We start from the raw sequence: 27,471 nt of genomic DNA on the forward strand, positions 1-27,471 counted from the left end.
TAAGCATGCAATACAGAGGAAAAAGGCATTATGGAGAAGGCATAAGAGAAGTGGCAATAATCAATTGTATGAGGTTTACAAAGAACACAGCAAAGAAGGTGACTTGGTTGGTAAGGGTAGCAAAAGTGAAGTATGAGCAGCAGCTAGCTAATGAAGCCAAAAATAATCCTAGGGATTATTTTTGATATTTGATATGTAGCAGCAATATCGAATATTGCTGCTTATTATTATTGATATATTTGATATTCGATATGTAGCAGCAAAAAAAAGAATGACTATGGAAGGATGACATTGATTGGATTAACTGTATAAGAACAATTGCTGTGAAAGTATAGTGCAGATACTCAATGAGCAATTCATAAAGTTCTTTCATTCTTGTGAATGTGACATCATGAAGAGTTTGAAAGCAGTTGATGAGGAACTGAGCAAACTTGATGTTAATCTGCGGGACTTGCCAATATATCACCAAGTATTTTGAAATGTGCCAGGGAGTTGGCATCTGCCTTGACATATTTTTTTAATATGAGTCTTGCACTGGATCAAGTTCCAAAGGAAGGAGGCCAAGATTGTGCTGCTTCATAAGGGAGGTGATAGAATTCAAGCATAAAATTATAGGCCTATCATCAGATGTTGTGGTTAAGGTGTTGGAGAAGCTGGTGAGAACTAGGATCCAGAATTGGGTTGGCAACATGGATTTGCTAAAGGGAGGTAATGTTTTAGTAATCTACCTACTTATTACAATAAGGTGATGGCATCATTGGACAGAGGACAGGGATACACAGTAGTATCCCTGTCCAATGATGCCATCATGCAAAGGCTTTTGATAGCTTACCGAATGATAAGTTGATAGTCAAACTAGAGAGGATGGGATATATTAGATTAGTACATTAGACAGCAAGTTCTGTATGGGGTAGAAATATCCTGGAAGAGGAAAGTCACTAGTGACATGCCTCAGGAGTCTGTTTTAGGGCCACTGCTGTTTAACCTGTATGTTAATGATATTGGCAAAGATTTGAATGGGGATATTCAGTTGTTTGCAGATCATGCAAAGCTGGGATTAACTATGAAGAGTAGAAAAGATGTTGTGGCCTTACAAGAAGACTTGAATAGATTGAATGAATGAGCACATGAATGGGGATTCCAGTTTATTGTTGCAAAATGTTTTAAAATTAGGGAAACAAAGATGGGATGTAGAATTTAATTTAAGAATTTACGCTTGGTGGGGATATATTGTTGGAGGTGGAGGAAATAAGAGATCTTGGAGTGATAGTGTATAAGGATCTGAAATTTAGGGGCACATTGCCAAAATTGTGAGGGCAACAATGAATTCTGGGAATGATGAAGGACAATGACTTGTAGAAATAAGGAGATTCTTGTTCCATTGTATAAGGTTCTGATTAGACCACACATGGTTTACTGTGCACAGATTTGGTCACTGGTTTTCAAAAGGATTAAGAGATGTTGGAAAGGATCCAGAGGCGACTGACTAAGGTAGTTTCTGATCTCTGGAATGTCGAATATGAGGAAAGGTTAAGAAGATGCAATTTACAGAGTCTAGCAGATAGGAGGAAGAGGGGGTGATATGATAGAGACCTACAAGTTAGTAAGGGGTTGTTGTAGGATCAAGGTTGAAGAGGTTTTACAGAAAATGGTGGGAGATCAGGGAGAGAACCAGAGATCATTCCTGGAAGTTATATAAGGAAGATGTAAGCAGGGGAGTGAGAAGCAGATTTTTTTGCATGTAGAGTTGTGAATGATTGGAACGCCTTGCCTGAGGGGATGGTGTCTGCAGAGAACTTGAGTGTGTTTAAGGTGTGGTATGATGAGTTGTGTGTATGACAAAAGGACCTCCAAATGAATCCTTGACTCCATGGGGGCTTAGAATAATAATAATAATCAATTTGAATACTTTAATTGATCAATTAATTGTAACCAAATCTGCATAGAGTGGGGGACAATGAGTTTGTTTTAAGATATATTAGAATTACTCAAAGGTGTAAATATAATAGTAAATTTGGTAAAGGAGGACAATGCTTACCTCTTTCAACTATAATCATGCAATTTGCAAAAGCTCTCGCAGGAAACAGGACATTTAGTAGATTGTCAACACTGTTTTCCATTGTAAATATTGGCAAAAAAGTTATAAATTATTTATAGAAAATTATATATTAAAAATCATCTATATCGGTGTCTTAAACACATCAGTTCACACTTCACGCACACAAAAACAGATGAAACTCAGAAAACAAAAACAGCAACTCACGACAACGTTCAATTGGTTGGTTGACACAATAACAATCATAGCTACTGATTTCTGGGTGCTACTGTCTTAGTGCACACACACACACACACACCCTGCCTTGTTTTCTGGGTGGTTTAAAACCACTGGAACACTAAGAATTTAACCCACTGCACCATCCATGTTTGTTCAAGGGGTTCTAGGTGTCTGTATTTGTGACCGCACATACCCAGGCTATTAATGGCAATGTGATGCAATGCTTACGTGTCGAAAAGTGTCCTCTTCATAAAGCGTTAGTATTTTGTGTTTCATTTTAGGAGTCACGTGAAGCAAAAATGTATGTGACATTGCTATTCTGTCGGTGTGCTGCACTGCAAACACTGAATATATGCCCCTGATATACATACATACATACATATATATATATATACATATACAGAAGACACACACAGAGAAGGTAAATATCCATGTGGGCAATCTGCCTAATACATCACTCCATTTATTCTCTCACAGATTCCCTTAACACTTTCTATAATATAGGGGCTGTGTTTTATCAGAATCATGCTTTTTTTTATTTATTTATTTTTTTTTAAGGCACATTTTTGTGGCAAAATGTTCTGGAGAATATAGAAAATTATTAGAAACAGAGAAAAATGATTAGAAACGAAAAGAAATGGAGGAAATCTTTTCAAAGTAATTATTGAAATAATTACTTTGAAAGATTGCTAAATGAAATATGGAGTGTCAGAACAGTAGCAGAAAATATTCATGAGAAATGTGCAATCAGAAACACATTAATACTATTATTAATTATATGAAGAGCCAAAGGCTTCAATTCAGTGACATGGTCTTATTTAGGTTAAGGGATATTACATCCCATATTGTTTCATAGCCGAATAAGAAGCTCAAAGAGTTTCATGCCGAATATAGAAACTATATAAAGTTTGGCAAGTCCAAGAGTAAGCAAATACCTGGATAGTGCAACATCTGACCAATTTGGTAGTGCTACACTGAGGCAACTCATAGTAAGGGTGGAGCAAGCTCCAATCACTATTCTTGGTATTTACCCATAATGTGAAACCTAGCTCCTAGGAGCTGTATACTGTTCTATATTCGGCATTGACCTTGTCTCATAATGTAGAACAGTAATACAGCGCCTAGGAGCTGGGTTTCACATTATGGGTAAATACCAAGAATAGTAATCAGAGCTTGCTCCACCCTTACTATGAGTTGCCTCAGTGTAGCACTACCAAATGGGTCAGATGTTGCACTATCCAAGTATTTGCTTACGCTTGGACTCGCCAAACTTTATATAGTTTCTATATTCGGCTATGAAACAATATGGGAGGTAATATCCCTTAACTTAAATAACATATTAATACACTTGAAGCAAAAACTTGGAATGTGGAACAGCAGCTGGAGTAGATATCTGTCCAGAAATGCTCAAATATAGAGGTATAAAACTTTTGCAGTGGCTGCATGGCATAATTCAAAAGCCTTGGTCAGATGGCTGAATTCCAGATGACTAGAGTGAAACTTATAGTATCCACGTAAAAAAAGGAATTTAAAAATGTGAGAATTACAGAGGAATTTCCCTACTGAGAACTCAGTAGTTCCCAGATAAGATTTATGTAAGACATGCTTAGGAGAGGTAAGAAAAATTATTAGGGGAAACTTGGAGAACAACATGGGTTTAGGCTAAATAGAGGTTGTCAGGATCAGATTTTCACTTCAAGGTAGATAGCTAAGAAATCATGGGCATATGATAATGGTCTCTAAGTAAATTTTGTAGATTTGGAAAAGGAATATAACAATAACAAGGTTCTAAGAAAAAACGCTGTTATAAACATTACAGTTATATGAAAAATGTAAAGACTTTGTACTGAGTGATACACAGTCGATATGTAAGTTGTATCTTTAAAGGTACCTGTGGCATGATTATAAATAATAAATTACACGATAACCACAGTAACTACTAATAATCTTTCAAATCATTCAGGTACGAATGGTACATCATTCAGGTACATCATTCATTTCAAATCGTTCAGGTACGAATGATTTGAAAGGAGATAAAATGGAAATGATAGAAGACCTGAATGAATTGTTTGAGGTAGCAAAAGAAAAGAGTGAGAGAGTTAGAATGATTAGTCTTTTGCCACGGTATGACAGTGAAATGTTTAAAATGAGGGCTATAATTGCAAATCACTTTATGCGTGGGTTATGTATGACGAGTGGTGTGGAATTTGTGGATGTGTGGAGTGAGTTTGATGGGCGAAAGGATCTATATAAGATGGATGGCTTGCATTTGAATGGTTACGGTGTAAGAAGACTTGAGAAAGTGTTGCTGAATGTAGTGGATGTGCAAACTCAGGGAAACTAGATTTGTTAGGGGGGGAAGTAGAGATACAGTCCTTATGGAGGCAGTTGAATGTAAGAATGAATATAATATGCCAGAGCAAATAAGGACAACAAATCTGAGTGGGATAGTTAATATAAGGCATCAAGGTAGGGTTGGGGCTAATGGGGGTCTTAAATTCATGTACACTAATACTAGGAGTATTAGGAACAAGAAGGAAGAGTTTTTGGCCATGGTAGGCACTTCCAGACCACAGGTTATAGGTATTAGTGAAACATGGCTGACTGTAGATGATATAACTAGTGGGATTGAATGTGATGGGTATAGTGTGTTCAGGAATGACAGAGAGAATAAAATGGGGGGAGGAGTATTGTTGATGATAGCTGATGAGCTCCAGCCAAGGAGAATAGAAGTTGAATTGCAGGATAGAGATAAGAGCACATTTGAGGCCATTTGGTGTGAGATTGTGGCTAGCAGAACTAAATATACAATTGGGTGCTGCTATAGACCAGGTGATGGAAAAGATGGTGGTGACAGTATGCACAAGCAAATAGAAGAAATGGGTGGAAGGAGGGTGATTATTATGGGAGATTTCAACTATGGTCGCATTGATTGGAGTGAGGAGAGGACACACAGAAGGAACTGGATTTTATGCGGTTATTAAGGGATAACTATCTGCGACAGCATGTAATGGAAAATACTAGGGGTCAGAGAGTGCTTGACCTAGTAATTACATTTGAGGATTTGGCTGTAACAAATATGACCACATTGCCACCAATCGGTGAGAGTGATCATAGGGTCTTAACTTGGGAGGTGGCTAAAGGTGTAGAATTTTCAATTAAGACAGGGTACATGTGGAATTATCGGGCTGGAAAGTATGACAAGCTTAGGAGTTTGATTGGTTCAGTGCCATGGCATGTACAACTGCAAGGACTAGAAGTTGATAGTGCATGGGAGGTAGTTAAGAAGTGCTTGCATGAAGCAATGGCTGACTGTATACCTAGAGTCCGAATAATAAATCAAGTAGGGGTTAAATGGATGAATAACAATATTAAGCTTGAGTTGCAAAAAAAGAAACAACTATGGAGGGAATTTAAGGAGAAGGGTGACCGGCAGGCACATGAACGGTATAAAGCACAGGCCAGAAGGGTGACGAGTGTGGTAAGAAAAGCAAAAAAGGATTACGAAAGAACATTGGCCATGCAGGCTAAAGAGAATCCTAAACAGTTTTTTAGATATGTAGCAAGTAAAAGGAAAAATGTACATGGCAGATTGATTTTAAAGAATGCCGATGGTAGGGAGGTAACTGAATCAGTTGAGATAGTTGAGTTACTGAGTGAGCACTTTGCAAAAGTATATCATCCAGGTGGTGACATTGCAGAAACGAATAAACCAGTAGATTATACGGGAATTGTGGTTAATGAAGTGGAGGTGAGTAGTCTATTGCATAACCTCAATGTCAATACATCTGTGGGATTGGATGGTATACCAGCTCGTGTTGTACGAGAAGCAGCTAAAGAATTGTCAGTACCCTTGACCATTTTGTTTAATTTGAGTCTCGGTTCTGGGTTAGTCCCAAGCGGGTGGAAAGAGGGGAAAATAGTTCCACTGCATAAAGGTGGTTCCAAGACTGCTGTAGTAAATTACCGACCGATTAGCATATCAGGAATCATTGTCAAGGTCTTAGAGAAAATAGTCAAGAGGAAAATACAAGATTGGATAGAAGAAAATGGGATACTGTATCGGGGACAGCATGGTTTTGTGAAGGGTAGGTCATGCCTCAGTAACTTGCTCACGTATTATAACACAGTGACGGCTGAACTGGATAAGGGTAATGGGTTTACGGTGATTCTACTGGACCTTGCCAAGGCCTTTGACAGGATTCCACATGGAATTCTAATCAGTAAATTGCAGCATATGGGAATGGACATAGGGTTGGTGAGATGGATAGGAGGGTGGTTGATGGAGAGATATCAGAGAGTGGTTTACTCGGGAGTAGAGTCCACAAGACGGCCTGTGACTAGTGGTGTGCCACAAGGATCTGTTCTTGGACCACTGCTGTTTAATTTGTTCATAAATGATATAGGAAATGATCTGAGAGGAACAGTTCATTTGTTTGCGGATGATGCGAAGTTGGGTAGGGCAATAGTGAATGCAGATGACATCAAAATTTTGCAGGATGATTTGGATAGATTGGAGGTCTGGGCTAAGGAGAATGGATGTCAGTTTAATGTGGCAAAATGTAAGGTTATGCATTTTGGGGTGAAAAGATTGGCGGCAGTTTACTGCATTGGTGGAACCGTGCTCCAGGAAATTGATGAGGCACGAGATTTAGGAGTGTTGGTAGATAAGGAATTGAAATTTAGGGGACACATTGCAAAAGTGACCAAAACAGCTCATCAAATCACTTGGTTGCTGAAGAATACGTTGACAAGCAGAGACAAGCAGGTTATTGTTCCTCTGTATCGAGCCTTGATAAGACCCCATCTAGACTACTGTGCTCAGATTTGGTCACCTAGGTTTCTTCTTGATGGGGAGGAGGTGGAGAGGATCCAGAGGCGAGTGACCAAGATGATAGCAGGTCTGTGGAATGAACCGTATGAGAACAGGTTGAGGATTTGTGGGTTGCAAAAATTGGTTGATAGGCGGAGGAGGGGAGATATGATTGAGACATTCAAATTACTGAAGGGTTTCTATAAAATTAATTCAGAAGATATTTTTGAGAACAGGGCTGGCTGTGGGAGGACTCGGGGACATCCATGGAAACTGGGCAAAAGTGTGGTTAGTAAAGGTGTTAGAGCTGGGTTCTTTACTTTTAGAGTAGTGAATGAGTGGAATGCGCTCCCTGAGTCTGTGGTGGATGCTGTGACAGTGAATGAGTTTAAGGCGAGGTATGATAGATACTGTATGAATGTCAAATAGTTGTGATGAATATGATTTGGGGCCTCCCTCGATGAGTCCAATGACTCCCTGGAGTTGCCCGTAATAATAGTAATAGTAATAGTAATCTAACATACTTTGGACAAACAGGCCGTTCTGTAGAAAAAAGAATTAACTTCAATATTATATTGAATACATGAAACCTCAAAAGTCTGGTATGGCAGGACATAAAATTGACACTAAACACAATATCCAGTGGGATAAAGCTCATTTTCTACATAGATGGAGGTTTAAATATGAACGCCTTTTCAAAAAAAGTTGCGAAGCCCTTTTACATCAGCCAAATCTGAATTGGAATGATTGTCTCTCTCTCTCTCTCCCAAAAGTATGGGAGATTCTTATCTTATGTAACCATCAAAAATAGTTGTTTAATAATATTTTTAATATTATTAATAATAATTTATAGCACGCGGCAACAGATTTTAATTGGTAAACCACCAACTGCTGTATGTACTTTGGGTACATACAGCAGTTTCAGAATCAGGTTTCTTTGATTGCTTGTTTCTACACACTGATGATGTACTGTTATTCTCAGTACGAAATATCTGTACTTTAATTTCATTAAAGTCAATTATTGTGGTTATCATGTAATTTATTATTTATGTAAGTTGTATTCAATAGTTAGAATTAAGAGACATGATGATAATTTGATGTAAAATCAAGTGTGAGACAAGGGGGCACACCATCTACACTGTTATTCATCATTCATATGGATCACATTATGAAAGAAACTAGTATTAGGCATGATACCAAAAACTGCAGATGTTAATCTCAGCTCTTCATGCAGATGACATCATACTCTTAATAAATTCAGTACTAGTCTACAGGCTTCCTTAACTAAACTGCATAAAGGGTGCAACAAAGTTGCTATGAAAATGGGCAGGTAAACTGAAAGCATCAGCTATATCCTGAATGGGAACTACAGCAAGTAAAACTTTACGCTATTTAGACATGATTTTTAATGAAGATAGCAAATTACATATGGAACTAGATATGGTAGGAAATCAACTGAATAAATTTATAAAGAAATTAGTCAAAATCCTAAACTACCTGTGTTTAACAATGTTAAAACCAATTTTAATCTATAGATCTGTGACCTAAGTTAGAAATCAAACAGTTGATTGAAGACTAGAGACCACAGATATAATTCTGAGAAAAATTAGGGCGAACATATAGCATCAATAGAAGAATAATAATGTTAAAACTGAAAATATTAGGGAATGACTTGACACTGGTAGCATTCGTGAATGTATGAACAGAGCTAATCTCAGAATGGAAGGGGAAAGGCTAGCAAAACAACTGATGGCAATAAAAAGATCCACAGGAAGATCAAAATTTAGACTGCGTGATGCAGTTAGAAATTCCTTAAAATATTGAAATATAAGATTTGAGAATACTAGAATCCTGAGAGGTAAAAGACTAATTTGGAGGAATACAGTCTATAAGAAGTTAATAATAATGCAAACTTTTCATGTGGTAGCATGATAGTATCCTGTGCACACTTTGAGGGTACACAGCAGTATGATGATAACAACATACAAAGATAGTGCAAGAAGCACCTATATAGTTGAACACTAACTAATTACTTTTATTAAACCATACTTATGAAATAGTTAAAAACTGCAGTGCATGAACTCTCTCTTGATATATGTATGGAGGTATAAAACTTCTGCAGTGGATGCAAGGCATAATTCAAAAGCCCTGGTACATGTATGTGTGTGTGTGTATAGCAATCCACCCATAAAAGTTTAGAAACCAACAGCGAATTTAATACTGTGGCTGGCATAGAGATTAAATAATCTGAGAATCCTACTCTAGAAACTACAAGGGTACTTGTTTCAAGGTACTTCAAGGGCTTCTGATGATGATGGTGATGATGATAATAATAATGATGATATTATTATTAGTCACACCTCCATGGGGTTAATCATGCGAGGGCACTCTATGCAGCTACAATACATCTCACAATCTCCCCTACTATTCAAAGCTCCAATTACACATAGTTACACTACTAATATCATCATCACCATCTACTCTCCATCACCACCAGTAAATCTGGTCTGTAAACTGCATGTTCTCATGGCCAATTTGACTGCATGTGGGATGAAAAACCAGAATTTCCAGGAGGGAAAAAACCCTGCTACCTTCATATAAGATTGATTAACTCACCTTAAATTGAAAATTCTTATATAAAGATTCCTCTCATCACAATGAAATTCGAACTCAGGTGTCTTTTCTAACTGATGGGCACAATGTTCTGCTGTTCTTTTAATTATGCTATGGAGGTGCATATAATAAGCATAGTCTCTAACATCAGACAATGGAAATTTATCAAACAATACTGTAGCAGACATGGAACCAAGGTTGGGTAAAATTGTGATTGGCTAAGAGAGAAATTCCAGAAAACAATCTTGAATACTCAAGAATAAGTTTTCCACTTTTCTACACACACACACCCTCCTTGGAAAGAAATCAATAGACAACCCCCATGGGCAAGGTGCATTGTGCCGTGTAAGGAGTCGTGTTTGAAACCAGCATAAATTGGAGGAATATGATGTTCCCAAGTCAGTGCAACTGCATCTGGGTGAAATGGCTGTGAGAAAGGAAGTGATGGAGTTTGGAAGAGGTATTGTGATAGGATGCCACGTTGCAGGTCTATCTGTTCAGCAAATTATTAACAAACTGGGAACACCTGATCAACAATCAGTGATACCATACTGAGATGGAAGCACAGAGTCAACTGCAAATGCTACCTGCAATGAATGACCCACCACACTCACCGAATGTGACCACAGGTGCTACAAAGGATAATGTGTAAAAATTGCCATTCATCGGCTGACACGTTGAATGTGGAGTTCTGTGCACTGAATGGAACACGAATCTGCACAAAAATATTCAGAACCCAGGCTGACAACATGGAATTCCATGGAGGATGGCAATATGAAAGCCCCACATTACCCAAACCAATATACAGTGGTGCAAAGAGCATGTTGAGTGGAGCGCAGAAGCTTGGAAAGCTCTGTTATGAAGCAACAAATTTCATGCTATGCCTTCTACTGAGCAGATGCATGGGTGTGGTGGATGCTTGGCAAACATCAAATATGAGAGCGTGTAATCCCAACTATGAATTCGGAGGTGGCAGTGTGATGGTATGGTCTTTTTTCCTGATTTGACCTCAGACTTGTGTTTGTGGTGTGTGAGGTATCTGGACATTCTGGACAATACTTTGTGTTGTTTCTTCAGAACTGACCATTGTATCTTTCAGCAGGATAATGCACGTCATAATTCCTGCAGTAACTGCATGGTTTGTGGACATGATCGCCACACTTGAGTGGCCTCTACAGTCCTGATCTCAATCCTATTGAACATCTGCGGGATGAACTGGAGCATCAGGTGAGGTCAAGAAACATCCGTCCCATAACAGTCCAGGACTTTATTATTGTACGATTATGGAAAGTATGCCCCATAGGATTGCTGCGGTCATCACAGCAACAGGAGCTGTATTTTAATAAGATAAGTGCCGTGGCTGTTTGTCCCTCACATGGTATCCACTGACTTCTTTCCAAGCAGTGCATGTATGTATGTATGCATGTGTGTATTTTTTTTTTCTGCAGCAACATTTTGTTATAAATGGATAAGAAAATAAGAAATTTGTTTGAAATCACTAATGACATACTGTTTTTTTTTTTTTTTAATCTCACTATTTTAATACTGCCTGAACACAATGGATAGAAATCAGGTTCAGATAAAGAACAAATCACAAGCAAAGTGAATGATCTTTTTATTCTAATGTGGGTTGGCCCACATTATATGAAGATAGCATGCATTTTTCTTCTAGAAACTCAGTTTTTTTTTATCCTATATACAGACAAAAAATGTTATTGGTGGAGGTTTTCATTTTTATTTAATATGATGACAGAATGGTCATGAACCCCTTTTATAGGAAGGTACAGCACCATCTCAATTCCCCCCCCCCTATTTTTATCCAGGCTCAGGTCCAGCATAGCTGACAAATCTGGCCTATGGCTGGAGGAACTGGTCTTAAGTATGGTGTTATGCATGGATTAGCAGTAGCATTGTCATTGTGTAAAACTGGACAATTATGTTAGTGAAACAGTGATTTGTATGTGTGTGTGTGTGTGTGTGTGTAGTAGTGGAATAGGGTGCCCTCCCATGATAAATACTTGGAGATGTCACATAATAATAGTAACAATAATAGTGATTTATTTTTTAAATCCATTTGAGAAAGCATTCAGTAAAGGTAACTGAAAGATTAATTAGGAAAAAGAACAAATAGAAAATATTCCACCTAGCATTATTATCACACAGTTGCTCAAAAGAAGAAATCTGAACCATGAGTTATGTATAGTAGAAACATTATGTGTATAAATGAAAGACTATTATATGATCTTTTTGGGAAAAGATGTGACAGGAAACATAAGACCATGGTCATATGGTAGGCACGATAATCCTATTTGTTGATAAGTATTTCACCAATTCAATTATATACCGCTACATGCCAAAATGTAATATATCTCAATTATTAATGTTGCATAAATTTAATACAAACATTGCAAGATTATGTTCTGATATAACGAAATATCGACACAAAATTACAATATAAATGGAAGACAAATGTAAACGAATATGTACGGCTAAATAACAGCAGACTAAAAATCTAATACAGTTACAGAACGATATTATTGTAAGTATATGCTATCAAAATATCTATAGGACGCACCCCTGGAGCTATTGAGTGAGGACAGGAATGATTATCTTTATTCATCAAATTTATTTTTAAGAAGTGCAATAATAAACTCGTTGTTTATTTTACCTTTCAAAAATTCTTCGCTCTAAAATATTAACAGACTTCAGAACAAAATAAAAAAAGTAAACACTTCCACCCTACAACCTAAACAAAACAATGGCTATTGCATGACAACAACATACAACGCAATAACAGCTGTCAGAATTTCTCACCTATGCTGCCACCTACAAATCAAACAATAATCTTTTTTATCAACACATGCTTCAACAGAAACTGTCAGGTCAGGTGGATGAATGATCTTTATTTCTTTCTTCGTGAACATTGCTTCAGCTCAAGTGCTTTCTTTCTGTTTTGTTTTTTTCAAAATCTCTTCTGATCTGGTTTTTCCACCTTTCCCTCGGAATTTTTCTTAGTCTTCGTTCCTCAGTTTTCATTTCTTACATTGTTCGTGTTATTATTATTATTATTATTATTATTATTATTATTATTATTATTATTATTATTATTATTATTATTATTATTATTATTATTCAGGCCTCCATGGAGTCAAGAGACTCATCGTGGGAGGATCTCCCTAGGAAACACAAAGTCTATCATACCACCCCTTAACTGTTCTTGCTCTCACCACTCTATTAGGCAATGCATTCCACAGTTCAACTACCCTCCAATCTCTCAAGGCAACCCTTGAAATTTTAATCCTCCCCCGGGAGCGAAATTCAGGAAGAAACCTCAAATGCAAAACCTCTCGTTCAGTACTCAATATTCTTTCTAAATTCATTATCATTATATGCTTACCGCATTAAACATACACAATCATTTTGAAAAACACTTTCAAGACCAAAACATCCCTTCCAAATATACAAATGCTTATTCTATATTTTCTTATTTCACTATTGCCTCAAAATTTATATTTTGATTGCTTGTATTTATCCTCACCTGGGGCGCTTGACAAACCTGCCTGTATAGCACAGTGGAAGTGATCTTTACACTCCTCACTGCTAAACCACCCAAAGAAAGAGAGTCACCACATGAGCTCGATTCTAGTCGCCGACTAGAGGAACTTTTTCCAAACCATTTCTTTTTTTTTGCCGGTTCCTGAGTTAATCGATCTCTGGCACGGACAAGCGGTTTTTTTCCCCTGAAACTCTGGTTTTTCGTGCCGTAATCTCAGGAAAATCGACCGTAGAATCCATACTATTTTTAGGCACTAAACGTATTGTGTTAGGGTCAGGGACGACGAAATGACGGCATTTGTTAGCTTTTTCTTCACTGAGTGCCAATTATAGTAATGATAGCTTTGGGCAAGATACATATGAATGGTGACTAGTGAAGACTGAACTGTCCACTCAGTGTCCAAAAGTTAGATAGGGCTAAAATGGCATCGTCTACTCCCTATACGTGAATAAAGGGCGTTAGTTGATTTTTTTTATATATTATTTTAAAAATGTCCAAAAGGATGTGATTATTAAACACAATAAAACCATTTATCTTCGCCAAGAAAACAAGATAACCACCTGCATTAAGGAATACTGTGCATGTGCTAAGAATTAGGAAGGATGGGAACCCTAACTTACAGACCAAATATCAAAAAATAATAATAATAATAATAAAATCAGCTAACGCCTTTTTATTTCCATATATAGGGAGCAGGCGAGGTCGTTTTTTAGCCCTTATACAAACCGAAACATCAACCTTATACAAGATACACCGCCAGGTTAAGACAACCTTACAACTGCAGAAAGATAACTCAGAACCCATCACTCCCACCACTCCGGCAGAAATAATAAACTCATAACCCATCTAAATAGCAAAAAAGGCTCCAGACCCAGATGGAATAAATAACGGAATAATAAAACTACTCTCAAGAAAGGCCATAGTACATCTCGTCAACATAATCAAGGCTATCATCAGATACCAGCATTTCCTCACAGCTTGGAAGATCGCAAATATCATACCATTGAAGAAGCCGGGAAAGAACCCCAACACCCTGAAAACTACCTACCAATCAGTTGTTACCCAGCCTCGGAAAGGTGACCGAGAAAGTGATACTCTCAAGGCTTCAAGCGGAAACAGACAAAAGGTTGTACCAAATGAGCAGTTCGGCTTCCGCAAGGGCCACAGCACAGTCCAACAATAACACCGGCTAGTAGAGATCATCACAAAAGGCTACAACTGGAAACAACACACAGCTGACATCTTCATCGATGCAGCGAAGGCATTCGACAAAGTTTGACATCAAGGCCTTCTGTACAAAATTCAGAAAATTTAACATGCCAGTTAAGTTAATGAAAGTCATCCACTTGTACCTAAAAGAAAGATATATGCAAATAAAAATCAATGAAACACTATCATCCAGATGAAAGGTATCGGCAGGCGTTCCTCGGCTCACTTCTGGCACCTCTCCTGTTCTCAATCTTCATAGCGGACATCCCTCTGAACCCCAAAACAACAAACACTGCATTATATGCAGATGATACTGCAATACTGGCAAGTTCTGAGTCCAAATCTGGCAATTAGAAAACTACAAAGCAGCATTCTCATAATAGAAAAATGTCTGGCAGACTGAAGGATCCAAGTAAACCCCAACAAAAAGTTCAGCCGTACTGTTTTCCAGAAAGAGAGTTCACAACATGGATGACATTCACCTCTTAGGTGTCAAGATCCCATGACAGAATGACATCAAATATCTCAGAGTAGTACTCGATAAAAAACTCAACTTCAGCAATCACATAAAGCACACTGCCCTAAAGACATCGAAAGTAATCGCCCAGCTTTACTCTATGATCAACAGGAAAAGCAAACTCGACACACAAACCAAGCTTTTCATCTAAAAGATGTAATACGCCCAGTTACCACATATGCATCCCCCGCATGGAGGCCGTACAGGTCGAAAAAAGGCTTAGAAAAATTTCTTCCAGTCGCCGACTAGATTCGAAACCAAGAAGTCTTCCTTCGTGCGGTCAAGCGCCGTGGTGTGCAAACGCCACAACCTCTGAGCTACACAGGCTCTCCAGACCAAAGATTAAGACACATAAACATGAAAGGAATAATGTCATAAATTCACTATCTAATTCCTTTATATTCCCAGCAGACAATAGGCACTAAACATTCTAACCGTAACATTTGGGAAATCTGTAGGTAGGTTTGTACCTTTCACAATCCTCAAGTTTTGAAATAAAACTTGAGGATTCTGAGAGACACAAACCTCCTAGCACATCGAAGGATTGCAATAATCCTACGAGGTGCTAGTTATTATTGATATTCCTAATCCTGACTAGCAATTATGTGAATGTACTAATTCGTGCAATGATATATTTGACTGCATTGTGGCTTAAATTCTAAATTTCTCCAGAAAGAAAACTGTATATCCGAAAGATCAGCTGACTTAAAAAAATGATTCGGTAACTACATCGAATTAACATTGGTTTCCTTCTTCAGAACTAGTATTCGTAAGTGATTATGCAAATAATACAGATCCACCTATAATTCTTATTTCTTTATTTTATAGCAATGATAAGCCTATGTAACTCAGTGGAAGTGGTGCGCCGCTCACGGCTCTATAGTTCCCGAAGAAAGAACCTCGTAGTTCAATACTACTTGGCGACTTGGCTCTACTCCTAAGACTATAGTTAATCATACGCGTCATCCGGTGAAGATAGGCGGCTGACAAGTCCCACCGTGTGGTGGACACTACTTATAACACTATGTTCACTATATGAAAATAGCGTAGGTTCTGCATTCGATTTTCTTGAGTTTAGACGAAAAACTCAAGTTTCCTGGAGAAAAAAAATCCAAGTACGCCATCTTACTCCTGTAGAGAGTAGGAGTAAACGTTTCAGCATTTAGGGAGTAACCAAGAGGTGTCACGAATAATAATAATAATAATAATAATAATAATATTAGGAATTACACACATCCGCTGAAATAGCGTGCGTTTTTTTAATATACGGGAAAACAAACGAGTTAGAAGAAGAAGAAAAAAAAACACTTGCCCGTGTCAGAGATCGATGAACTCTGGAAAATTTCAATTTGTGTGTGTGTGTGTGTGTGTGTGTGTGTGTGTGTGTGTGTGTGTGTGTGTGTGTGTGTGTGTGTGTGTGTGTGTGTGTGTGTGTGTGTGTGTGTGTGTGTGTGTGTGTGTGTGTGTGTGTGTGTGTGTGTGTGTTGGAAAGGGTATGGTGTGTTTATGGGGGGTAGAGAGAAATGAATGGGGGTGGAGTGTTAATGATTATATCTGATGAACTGCAACCAAAGAGAGTAGAAGTTCAACTGCTGGACAGTAAAAATAGCACATTTCAGGCTATGTGATGTGAGATACACTATCAACCAGTAACAGTCCGGACACCCCGTTATTTAAAGTTATGGAATATTCCAGGTTTATTAATAACATAAAAATCGGCGTACAGATAGTAGAGAGCAGTATGTCATTGAAGCAATTGAATACATGTGTATGGTAAAATGATGCTAAAGTATTTACTTCGAGAGAGGTATCATTGTGGGCTGTCACATGGCGGCATGTCTATACGTGCTATTGCCACTTAACTCGAGCATCAAAAATCACCAGTTAGCAATGTGGTCAACAAATGGAGACATTTTGGCATCAGTAGTGCAGAAAACAGTCAGGGCGGCCGCTGAAATTGGCTGACAGAAACAGGAGAGTGTTGAAACAGTTGGAAGACAAAAACGGCTGCGATCGGTAATGACATCCGTGATGAGTACAAGAACGCTACTAACGCCACAGTCAGCACTAATACTGTACGATAAGAACTCCATTTACTGGGTTTACACGAAAGAGCAGTGGCACACAAGCTAAACATCTCAGCAACGAAAAAGGCAGCTCGTCTGCCTGGTGCAAAGAGCATGTGAACTGGGCAATTGACCAGTGCAAAACAGTACTGTGGAGCGATGAATCAAGATCCACTTTTGTCCAGTCTAATGTCATGGTGTAGGTGTGAAGGCAGCCTGGTGAACGCTTGTTCCACCGTGAGTTGTACACAGAGAAAAGCTTAGTGGCAGAAGGGTAACGGTTTGGGGTGCATTCAGCTGATTTCGAGTGGGACCACTGGTCGTTGTCCGTGGTTCCATGATGGAGCACAATACCTAGATATTCTAGATAATCAGGAGTTGCCTACACTGTGGAGTTCTTATGGAACACACCCTTGTTACTATCAAGACGATAACACCCAATTTCAAAAAGCTGTAGCTTTATAGAAAGGTGTGAAGAGAAGAATGTTAAACGACTTCCCTGGTCTTCATGGAGTCTTGACCTCAACGCCATAGAACATGTGGGATGAACTGGAGCGGCGATTTAGGTCCAAAGCAGCACGTCCACGATCTGCAGCTGAACTCAGAGCTTCTTTGAAGGTCGTATAGAGAACATTTTCACCTGTCTGCCGCACATTGGTGGAAAGCCTCCCTCAAAGGGTGCAGGAGGTGATCAAAGGCAAAAGTGGACATACCCGATATTAGGGTTCGCCTGCTGGTGTCCACTGTAAATTGCTAAAGTGCCCAGATACTTATTGGTGGTTAGTGTATATGGATGGCTTATGTAGCTCAGTGGAAGTCTCGCTTGCATCCTTTGCGCTAAGCAGTCAAAAGATAGATCTGGAAAAATGTTTTCTAAGCCATTCTTCTACAGATTCCAGAATTCGTCGATCCCTGACACGGAACAGTGCATTTGTTCTTCCAGACACTCAAGAATACCGACCGTATAACCCACATTATTAAAGACAATAACACGTGATGTTAAAGTTTAAAGTTTGGTACCAAGAGAAGTAAGCACTTGTTTGCCCGTCTCTTCATCGGTTTCTGTCTATAATTAATGATAGCTATGGTCAAGCTATCTCTGATTGGCTACTGGTGGAGTTTGAACTGCCCACTCAATCTCAAAAAGATAACTAGGGTTGAAAGGCCATGCTTACTTCCTATGAGGGAATAAAAGGCGTTATTGATTTTTATATATCTTACGTAATTATTATATTATATAATTATGAAGTACACCCCGATTTTCGCAGTCCGCTCTTTTGCCCCTTTCAAATATAACCATGATCCTTATAATCGCCACGTGGATCACTCTTTCGCCGAACTTCTACTCTTAATCGAGTCGCAAGAATCAAAATTAAAGCCTATTGTTCATTTTATTGTACTTTAGCCCTGGTGTATTATTTATCTTTCGAATGCATTCGCATATAATATATATATGTAGTACGCTATTTACGTTTCTCGAAAGCAAAAATGCATTTGCAAGCTAAATAAAGAATAGAATCCGCTTTTCGCAGATTTTCGGTATTTGCCAGTGCTTTGGTCCCTAACCCGAAGAAATCAGTTGGGAGCGCCTGAGTTATTATTGCCTGAAATAGTGTGGATTCTACGTTCGATTTTCTTTAGTTTACGATGAAAAGAAAGTTTCTGAGCAGAAAACCCCGCTTTTCTGTGCCCACGATCGATTAACTCAGGAACCCGTCGAAAAAAGGATTATAAGGCGTTCCTTTCCTCCACTTCGCAAGAACATTCTAAGTCAGATCCCCATTTTTCTTGCGGCATATCGCTTAGGATGGCCAACTATCTCTGACTGGCTACAAGTGGTTTTGGAACTGCTCCCTCAGGTTCCAAAAAGCTAGGTAGAGCTAAAACTGCGTCAACTATTCCCTACAAGGAATAAATGTAGTCGGTGGATTTATTTCTTCATTGATTTTATTATTATTATTATTATTATTATTATTATTATTATTATTATTATTATTATTATTATTATTATTATTATTATTATTATTATTATTGAGAGACTGTCAGAAACTCATTGCGGGATTCTTGAATTAACTCCCAGCTCTTACAACCTACAAAGACTATCCATTCTAATCACCCAGCAATATATGAGAGATAAAGTTGGACCTCACGCCCCTTAGTTACTTTAATCATTCTTAACTTCCATGGATGGTCGCTGTTCATCTCCCCGCCCTCCAGAAAATTAGAATTTTCATTTTTTGGTTTACAGTATTACCGTTTCAGAAGGTTGTAAACCTCACTCATATTGCGCTCTTTATGCTTTTCATTATTCCTCATTCTGCATATCATGTTTAATCCTGTCTTTTCACTAACTGCACTATATTAGCATAGCCACTAAAATTAGAATTGCACACAGTACACCAAATGAAGTTGCATCAAAGCCTTGTAAACGGCAATACGACTTCCATATCATAACACGTTATGGTTCGTTTCAGCATTGCAATTGCTCTATACTGCGAATGTTTGATATATTGCCCTTAAAATTCAACTCATTTTCAACTAAAATTGCAAAATCCCTGGCCTGAATTAGTTTTTTTTAAACTCAATTCCTTAAATGTAATATATGTTAAATCTAATTACATCAACGTGCGTAATTTATTATATGTACCAACAAAAAACTGCAGTCATTTCCGCACGACCTAAGTTCCAGCCTTTTCAAATCATTCTTGAAATACAGTACTTCAGTCGTATTCTATGTTACCCAGACTATATTTCCATTATCATCAAAAAGCCATCTGTCATTGGGGAACTCCTTCGAAATATCATTGATGTAAAGACTGAATAACAATGGACCAAGGACTGATTCCATGTAGTACGCATCTGGTCGCCTTAAATTTTGCAGACTATGCTTAAATTTTGCAGACTATGTTACCCACACTATATTTCCATTATCATCAAAGAGCTGTCTGTCATTGGGAACTCCTTCCAAATATCATTGATGTAAAGACTGAATAACAATGGACCAAGGACTGATTCCATGTAGTACACCTCTGGTCGCCTTAAATTTTGCAGACTATGCTGTCGGTAGCCTTAGCAAATTCCAAAAGTATTATGGTGTATCCATTTCCCCTAAGCTAACACAAAGGTATCATTATTATACATGTGAGCAAGTTGTTCAAACATAATTCGTCGCTAAAGGGCCAGACGGTCGGTCGTATTTTCAGGGAGCTCCCGAAAGCTAAGTACAATTTTGAATGAAAATTAGAATATAGGTTAAAATCGTAACGTAATATTGTCTAATTTTGGTAGCTTGTTGTGTCTGTGTGATTTTGATGTGAATTCCTTGATTATTTAATTCAGTATTTAATGATACGTTTCATAGATTTGAATATGGCGCCAATGCGACGTAAGATAATGGCGTCCAAAAATACGACGCCATTGTTCAAAAACTATAATGTGAAAGAATTTGTCCAATGCGATGTGTGTGGAATGTACGCGTTCCCGAATGAGGCTGGAGTTTGGATCGAAAGTGATAGTGGTGGGAGAATGTGCAGAAAGTATAAGCAAAGTGAGGAGTTGAAGTATGTGTCAGGTTGCGAGACAGTTGTGGTTGAAGAAAGCCGGAATGAGAGTGAAAACAGTGGCTTGATTGGGAATTGCATGTACAAGATGGCAATGTGAGCGCTGATCTGAGAAAGAGTGAGAGCAACTATACAGAAAGAGAAAATGGTTTGAATGATAAAAAAGATGAGGAATTATTTGTAGGAAGTGAGACCGCTAGGTTGCGCGCAGTGATACAAAATGCGCAGCGGCAATTAGAGCCCCTGCAAAACTCTTTCCAGAGTGATTCGGCTAACGTAAATAAACAGAGTAAGAGTGGGAGAGTTTCTGAAATGAAGGAAAGAGTGTTGTATGGTGACTCGTTATTAAGAGGAGCGATAGATGGCAGTGTAACCAAATCGTACTTACCGGGTGCGAAATTTAAGGATGTAAGTGAGAGTATTAGAATGCAAAAACAGAGGGTGAAAGAATTAATAATTGTGGCGGGTACGAATGAATTGAAAGGTGATAAATTTTTTAAGAGAGAGGACTTGAAAGTATTGTTAAAGGTAGTGAAAGAAAAGAGGACAGAGTTAAAATGGTGAGTCTGTTGCCGCGGTATGACAGAGAGGAGTTTAGAAGGAGAGCCATAATCGCAAATGACATTATCCGCAGGTTATGCAGACGGTGTGGTGTGGAATTTGTGGATGTGTGGAATGAGTTTGATGGGCGAAAGGACTTATAAAAGATGGATGGCCTGCATTTGAATGGACTTGGTGTGCGGAGACTGGAAAACGTGTTGCTGAATGAAGTGAAAATGTATGTGCAGAACCAGGGAAACTAGAACTACCAAGGAGGGGGGATGAGTGGATATACAAACTTCAGTGAGACAGTTGAGTGTAAAAATGAATATAATGTAATCGAGCCAGCACTAAGGACAAAAAATGGGAATGGATCATTTAGAATAACGCATCAAGATAGGGGTGAGACAAAAGGATCACTACATTTCATGTATACTAATGCCAGGAGTATTAGGAACAAGAAGGAAGAATTTTTGGCCTTGATTGGCTCTTCCTGGCCACAGATTATTGGCATTAGTGAAACCTGGCTGACGGAAGATGATATAGTTAGTGGAATAGAATGTGTAGGTTATAGTGTGTTTAGGAGGGACAAAGAGAATAAAATGGGTGGAAGGGTGTTATTGATGATAGCTGATGAACTGCAGCCAAGGAGAATTGATGTTGTATTGCAGGATAGTGAAAGGAACTCATTTGAGGCTATTTCGTGTGAGATTGAGACTGGCAGAATAAAATATAAAGTTGATGCTGCTCTAGACCAGGTGATAGAATAGATGGTGGAGATAGTATGCATACTCAAAGTGATGAAATGAGTTGGAGGAGGGTAATTATTATGGGGGGATTTCAACTATGGTAACACTGATTGGAAGGAGGAGAGGACACATGTGAGGAAGGAAATGGATTTTATTCAATTATTAAGGGATAACTATCTGAGACAGCATGTAATTGAAAGTACTAGGAATGTGACAGTGCTTGACCTGGTAATAGCATCTCACAATTTGACTGTAATGAATATGACCATGTTGTCACCTATTGGTGAGAGTGATCATAAGGTCTTGACCTGGGAGGTGGCTAAAGGTGTAAAAATTTTGACTAAGACAGGGTATATGTGGAATTACCGTGCTGGCAAGTTTGACAAGCTTAGGAGATTGTTTGGATCGGTGCCATGGCATGTACAACTGCAAGGGCTGGACATCGATAGTGCATGGGAAGTGGTTAAGGAGCATTTACAGGAGGTTATGGCTGATTGTATACTTAAGGTCCTAATAGTAAAACAAGTAGGGGTTAAATGGATGAATAACACCATTAAGTTTGAGCTGCAAAAAAAAGAAATAACTGTGGAGGGAATTTAAAGAAAGGGGTGACCGGCAGGCACACGAACGGTATAAAGTGCAGGCCAGAAGAGTAACGAGTGTGGTAAAAACAGCAAAAGCCGATTATGAAATGAAACTAGCTATGCAAGCAAAAGAGAAACCCAAACAGTTCTTTCAATATGCTGCAAGCAAGAAAAAACTGTACATGGCAAAATGATTTTAAGGATTAACTATGGTAAGGAGGTCAATGAACCAGTCGATATAGTGGAGTTACTGAGCGCGCACTTTGCAAAAGTATATCATCGAGGTGGTGACATTGAAAAAATGAAGGAACCATTAGTTTATACGGGAAATGTGATAAATCAAGTGGAGGTGAATAGTCTATTACAAAACCTTAATGTGAATACATCTGTGGGATTGGATGGTATACCGGCACGGGTCTTGCGTGAAGCGGCTAAGGAATTATCAGTGCCCTTGACCATGTTGTTAATCTGAGTCTCGGGTCTGGTTTACTCCCGAAGGCGTGGAAAATAGTTTCACTGCATAAAGGAGGATCCAAGACTATGGTGGCAAATTACCGACCGATCAGCATATCAGGAGTCATTGTCAAGGTCTTGGAGAAAGTAGTCAAGGAAAAAAATACAGGAATGGATTGGTGAAAATGAGATACTGTACAGGGGACAGCATGGCTTTGTGAAGGTAGATCATGCCTGAGTAACTTGCTCAAGTTTTATAACAAGGTGACAGCAGAACTGGATAAGGGAAATGGGTTTATGGTGATACTGCTGGACCTGGCAAAAGCGTTTGACAGGATACCACATGGAATTGTAATCCGTAAGCTACAACATATGGGAATTGATATAGGGTTGGTGAGATGGATAGGTGGGTGGTTGATGGAGAGATATCAAAGAGTGGTTTATTCAGGAGTGGAGTCCAAAAGACGGCCTGTGACTAGTGGGGTGCTGCAGGGTTCTGTTCTTGGACCACTGCTGTTTAATCTGTTCATTAAAGATATAGGGAAGGATCTAAGTGGAACAGTTCATTTGTTCGCTGATGATGCAAAGTTGGGTAGGGCGATAGTGAATGCATAAGATGTCAATTTCTTGCAGGATGACTTAGATAGATTGGAGTTCTGGGCTAAGGAGAATGGATGTCAATTTAATGTGGCAAAATGTGAGGTTATGCATTTTGGGGTTCAAAGATTAGCAGCAGTATACCATATTGGTGGAACTGTACTCGAAGAGATTGATGAGGCCAGGGACTTGGGAGTGTTGGTGGATAGGGAGATGAAGTTTAGGGGGTACATTGCAAAAGTACCTAAAACAGCTCATCAACTCATTTGGCTGTTGAAAAATACCTTAACAAGCAGAGACAAGCAAGTTATTGTTCCTCTGTACCAAGCCCTGATAAGACCTCATCTCGACTACTGTGCCCAGATTTGGTCGCCTCGGTTCCTTCTTGATGGGGAGGAGGTGGAAAGGATCCAGAGGCGAGTGACTAAGATGATAGCAGGTCTATGGAATGAACCATATGAGAACAAGTTGAAGATTTGTGGGTTGCAGAAACTAGTTGATAGGCGAAAAAGGGGAGATATGATTGAGACATTCAAATTGCTAAAAGGATTCTATAAGATTAATTCAGAGGATATTTTTGAGATCAGGACTGGTGGTGGGAGAACGAGGGGACACCTATGGAAGCTGGGCAAGAGTAGTGGTTAGCAGTGGTGTTAGAGCTGGGTTCTTTACTATTAGAGTGGTAAATGAGTGGAATAAGTTGCCAGAGGCTGTTGTGGGTACTGTGACAGTGAGCGAGTTCATGGCAAGGTATGATAGATACTGTGAGAATGTGAAGTAGTTGTGTGGACATGGAGTTTAGGGCCTCCCTCGATGAGTCTAAGGATTCCCTGGAGTAGCCCGAAATAATAATAATAATAATAATAATAATAATAATAATAATAATAATAATAATAATAATAATAATAATAATAATAATAATAATATCCTTCCTATAGTGAGCACATGATGTTCATCACTTGCTTAATAACAAGAGTTTGAAGGATTTTGAAATGCTTCTTATGAATTATCGATATGATATCTTTCCCAACTTGAAAACAACACCATGGGACAAAATTTAATAGAATTCTCAACTTATCATAATTTCCTTTTAGTAATCAGAAGGATTTTTCTGAACGCATCATCGTAAACTTAGCCATTTTCTAATTCATTAATACATGATCATTGTCACCTGTAATAGTTAGAATATTCACTTCTTTAACCAAAACCTTTTACTACTCAACCATGTCCTTCTAATCGCTTTCAAACTTTTTCTAATTCCCTCGTCGTACGTCTAACAATTTGCTTTAGTCTAGATATTTCCAAAGTTAATTCATACTCGACATCCCCGTTTGTTTGCAATATAATATAACTTTTCATTTCGTTTTCCCAAATCAACAGAATCATGCAATTTCACCCTCAGCCCTCTTTGTAGATGCCATATGATTATTGCAAGCTTTTGTAAACGTTTTATGTGATACTTTAACATTAACAGTATTCTAACAAATTATCAGGAAATATATGAAAGAATATTGGAGAAACACGAAAATGAGAGTAATACTACTATGAAAATCTAAAATAATTCTTGGAAATTAGACACGCCGTCCTCGACTATATAACCTCAAACTAAACTTCATATTATTATTATTTTTTATTTTTATTTTTTATTTTTTTTAATTTTTAAGTACCACATCAATGATTGAACGCGGGAGGACACTGTATGCAACCCATCATCAATCTAGGAGCAAAATCTACACCCGAAGTAGCTATTCACATTAGATTCATTATGCCATCTATCGCTGGCTAACATAATTTCGAAAAAACAGAAAAGAAAACAGCTAACGCCTTTTATTCCCTGACAGGGAGTACGTGAATCTCTTTAATCCTGTCTGCCGGTGCAGTTAACCTCCCCATTCAGTCTCCAAAAGTTTTTGGAGACTGGGCAGGTAGGTCAACTCCATCGGTAGTCAGTGGCGTATTTAGGTATAGGCAGTAGAGGCCCGGGCCTAGAGCGGCAAATTTTGAGGTGTGGCGGGAATTTCCAGAGTTTTGTTTTTTAGTTATAACATGTTCCTTATATCCTGCATCTACTCACAAGTAGAGAAATATTTTTCTTTCCCTCATTGTAAGTTTATTCTGCAAGCATATTGGCATGTAATCTACGGAAAGCACGGAGCTACTGTATTATTGTCGGTAACTTGACACAAAGGCAATAGGGATTAGTGAATTTGATCCCTTTTCTGCTGATCACATTTCCAAAATCGGGGAAAAAATGAAAAAGTTTCGTTTTCTATCTTTCCTTTGCCACACATGAGGTATTTATTAAAATAATGGGCGAGAAGTGATCAAATTTATTGTGGAAGAAATGAAAATAGGTAGAACTATTCCATAAGTGTTGACTCAACACTAGACTTGTCTCATGTTGATCAGCTGTCCTTCATTTCTACGATATATGAAAGAACATGGAACTTCTGTGGAGAGTTTCCTGAGTTTCATTCCTAATGCAAGTCACAAATCTGAAGAGTTACAAGAGGTGGTATTGACTTCACTAAACGAGCTTGTAATTGATGTAGCAAATTGCAGAGGGCAGGCATATGATAATGCTAGTAACATGTCAGGCAAGTACACAGGACTGCAAGCAAGAATTCTTGAATAAATCCATTGGCAGAATTCATACCTTGCGCTGGATATTCTCTGTCTCAAATTGGTACTTGCGCTGCCGAATTCTGTCTATACTCTTCTGCATTTTTGATGTCCTTCAGAAACTGTACGTATTTTTCACATTTTCAACACATCGGTGGAGAGTTCTATGAAAGCACCTGGATACTTTTGCAAAAGTAATCAAACGTCCTTCACCTAGTCGTTGGTCAGCTTGTGCCGATGCCTGTCGGAGTCTTCGTGAGGGAAGGAAGGAAATAATTTCTACTTTGTCCGAAATTGAAAATGACACCAACCAGAAGAAAGTTACGTGATGTGAAGTAAGTGGGATTCTATAGCAACTTCAGTCACTGGAGGTTGAGATCATGACCTGCCTATGGGCAGGTCATGAGGGGCGGCACTTTCTACTGGCCTAGGGGCGGCAAATACCTAAATACGCCACTGCCGGTAGCTAATCAGAGATGGCTAGCCCAAGACTATACTAATTATAAGCGGCAACCGACGAAGAGATGGCAACACGTACTCTCTAGGTACCAAAGACTAACAGGATATGTTATTTCCAAATAATGTTGTTCTATGGTCGATTTTCTTGAGTTTTCGGGACGAAAATCCTGAGTTTCTGGAAGAGAAAAACATGCTTTCTTGTACGAGAGATTGACAAACACTGGAACTAGTCGAAGACTGGCTTAGAAAAATTCCTATAGTCAGATACTTGAACTGAGCATTTGTTTTTCTTTAATAAAGAGATTCCTTTCGTCATGATGAGAATCGAATACAGAACTTTCCACTCGACGAGCATAACATCCCGTACTTTTAATTTCTTTAATAAATAAATACATGATTTTTATTACCCGTAACTCAGCAGTATATAAAACTTGTTTTAAATCAACCTTTGTATGGCATATTCCTTGATCTGGTTACCACTGTGATGATAAAAGTCGACAATAAATATCGAAACCGGTTTGAGCAGTAATCTCCTTAATACATAGTTTTATGCATGTCTGAAAGAAGTGTGCTTCACATTATGGGATGATGACGCAACTGGTGTGAAATTATTAGCTTCTTAGCATTTCCGTAAACATACCTTATTCGCGAACCTTGAATCATTACACTTGAATACAGGATTAAAGAAGAATATAATTTGTTGGCATGTGTAATTTACTTTTATAAATTTTTATATCATATTTTCTGTTTAATGGAAAGTCCGACATAGGTTACTGGTTTGCCATAATTAAGATATAATGAAAATAACAAGACTGAAATTAAATAAAACGTATTGAAAACATTTATTTCATAAAACTG

At 38.3% G+C, this 27,471-nt stretch overlaps 1 protein-coding gene across 1 annotated transcript in view; it reads right to left on the reverse strand.

Moving 5' to 3' along the window:
- LOC150100708 (fatty acid hydroxylase domain-containing protein 2) overlaps nucleotides 1-12,496 on the reverse strand; it is a 122,499-nt gene extending 110,003 nt beyond the window's left edge. The window contains exon 1 of the mRNA XM_090401205.1: nucleotides 12,370-12,496. The gene's annotated coding sequence lies outside the window, so the exon portion shown is untranslated. The remainder of the gene's footprint in view (nucleotides 1-12,369) is intronic.
- Nucleotides 12,497-27,471: the final 14,975 nt, after the last annotated feature.

Source organism: Typopeltis vanoorti, chromosome 12, assembly GCF_054136105.1.
Source record: "Typopeltis vanoorti isolate ZY-2024b chromosome 12, IOZ_Tvanoo_1.0, whole genome shotgun sequence".
Lineage (NCBI taxonomy): Eukaryota > Metazoa > Arthropoda > Arachnida > Uropygi > Thelyphonidae > Typopeltis > Typopeltis vanoorti.